This window comes from Elephantulus edwardii, unplaced genomic scaffold, assembly GCF_000299155.1.
Source record: "Elephantulus edwardii isolate Elephantulus edwardi_28Jun2011 unplaced genomic scaffold, EleEdw1.0 scaffold00015, whole genome shotgun sequence".
Classification (NCBI taxonomy): Eukaryota; Metazoa; Chordata; class Mammalia; order Macroscelidea; family Macroscelididae; genus Elephantulus; species Elephantulus edwardii.
In genome coordinates this window covers 26,991,443-26,993,696 of record NW_006399765.1, presented here as the reverse complement: position 1 = coordinate 26,993,696, position 2,254 = coordinate 26,991,443, and the positions used below count along the sequence as shown (strand labels likewise).

Below are 2,254 nucleotides of genomic sequence, written 5' to 3'. Positions count from 1 at the left end.
TGGACATGTTGTAAGGAGAGACAGGTCCTTGGAGAGGGCCATCATGCTTGGCAGGGTGGAGGGACAACGCTGGAGGGGAAGGCCCTCTATGAGGTGGATTGATTCAGTGACTGGGATAATCGGGATGGGAGTGTCAGAGACAGTTTAAAGAACAAGGTTATAAGGTTAAAGACCAAGGCTGCATTTTTTTTTAATTGCTTCCTATGCATGTGAAAGTTGGAAAATGAACAAGCGTGAGAGAAGAACTGATGGCTTTGAATTTGGGAAAGACTACTGAAAATCTCATGGGAAGTCAAGAACAAACAAGTCAGCCTGGGACGAAGCACAACCAGGGTTCTCTTTGGAGGCAAGGATCATGACACCTCATCTTATACTTTGGCCATGTGGTCAGGGGCAAGAGTCCCCGGAATAAAGACAGCATGTCCAGAAGAGCAGAGATTGACACAGGCAATGCAGCAATGGCTGTGAACAGGTCAGAGACTGCGGATGGAGCAGGATAAGACAAGGTGTTGATCTGCTGTTCCTAAGGTCATGAGCTGTTGGAACTGACTCAACCGCACCTACAAACAACAATCTTTACATGAGCAGATGGCCGTTGTCTACCATGTCTCCCTGGATGGGTTCAAACAGCCAACCATTTGGTTAACAGCCAAGTTCTTAATCATTGTGCCATCAGTGTTCCCAGAAATAAGAATGACCCTAATTTACAGGAAAGATCTGCTCACATATAATACAAATGCAGACCAACAAGTGTTATTTTGGGCCTTTTTACAGTAACAATGGGTTCATACCCTCCAAATCTCATTCTTAATAAGAGTTTGGCTGCTAAGTCGAAGCCCAGAGGTTCAAATCCACTAGGTACGCCTCATGAACAACGGATCTGACCACCCCCCTAACCTCACATCTCTGACATACTCAAGTCCCTTGCCACAGTCACCATGGCAACACACTTGGTCATCTTCTCTTTCACGGCCCCTCCTCCTTCCCAAGCATGATGTCTCTCTCCAAGGAGCCACCTCTGCGGTGAAGCAGTTCTACTCTGTCCTACAGGGTCACCACCATGGGCAAGAACTAACTTGGCACCAGTGTTTTGGTGATTTGGTGTTGGGTTTATAGGTGAGGGCCTGACATCTTCAGAGGCAGGACCCTCAGCCCTGGGCAACCCAAGATGCTTGGTCACCCTAGACCAGGCATGGGCACCTTAGACCATGCGACTTCAAAAAGGTCTGCAAGTTCTCCTGCACCTAGAAATGTAACAAGAGCCAATACATGCAAAACCTGGAGGGCAGGAACCTCACGCCAGGGGAATCTCAAGAAGATAAAAAACACAGCCTGAAGCCAGAGCATCTCTAATTAAATCCTACTTTGGGCCCAGGCTTGAGATGTCTCATCTGTGAAATGGGCACAGAATCCTATCGTCCTCCAGCATCAGAGCTCTGCAGCATCCCCCAGCTGTGCCCAGTGAAGCCTCAGCAACCAGCACGTCCATTTGCTTTATTCCTGACTCTAATTATCTTCCTGGAAATCTTAAGCATCAGGGTGGAGCTGCTGGATTATAAATCCCACATGGGAGGCCGTTTACTGAGCAGGAAAAAGGGGCGACTTTAGGGGGAAAACCACCCAGACTTGGCTGTGAACCCCTGGTGTGCTGCTTCTCAGTCACGGTGGTCACTCTGAGGGGACAACCTCTGTGTCCAAGTGTCTCCATCTGTAAAGCACGTGTCTGTGGGCCTGGAGGGACCCGGGTCCTGGCTGAGCTGCTGGGTCAAGGGCCACCCAGTGTCCTCACTCACTGAACACGAGCTGTCACCTTCTGGGTTCAGGGGCTGCGGACACGTGGGCACATGAGTGCTGGACACACAGCCTGAGCGCTGGACACACAGCCTGGGCGCTGGACCCCTGGGGCACTCATATGCTGCTGCCCCAAGTCCGGGGTCCTCACCTGGGGTCGGGGTCTCCTCCTCCCCAAGTCCTCCCTCGGGGTGAGGGTCCTGGGGGGTTGGCCCTCATTTGGGCTGGGGTCCTCACCTGGGACCAAGTCGTCCCGTGGCGGGGTCTGGGCTCACCCGGGGATTAGGGTCCCCTCCCTGGGGGTCTGGCCCTCGCTTGGGCCTGGGTCCGCCCTGGGGCCGGGGTCCTCACTTGGGTCAGGGTCTTCCCTGGGATTGGGGTCCTCCCCGGGGTCGGGGTCCCCTCCCGGGGGTCTGGCCCTCAATTGAGCCGGAGTCCCTCCTGGGATCGGGGTCCTCCCTGG

At 53.4% G+C, this 2,254-nt stretch overlaps 1 protein-coding gene across 1 annotated transcript in view; it reads right to left on the bottom strand.

Moving 5' to 3' along the window:
• The window catches only part of LOC102875179 (transcription initiation factor TFIID subunit 4-like), a 32,810-nt gene that overhangs the window by 4,579 nt on the left and 25,977 nt on the right, over positions 1–2,254 (bottom strand). The gene's annotated exons all lie outside the window — the stretch shown is intronic.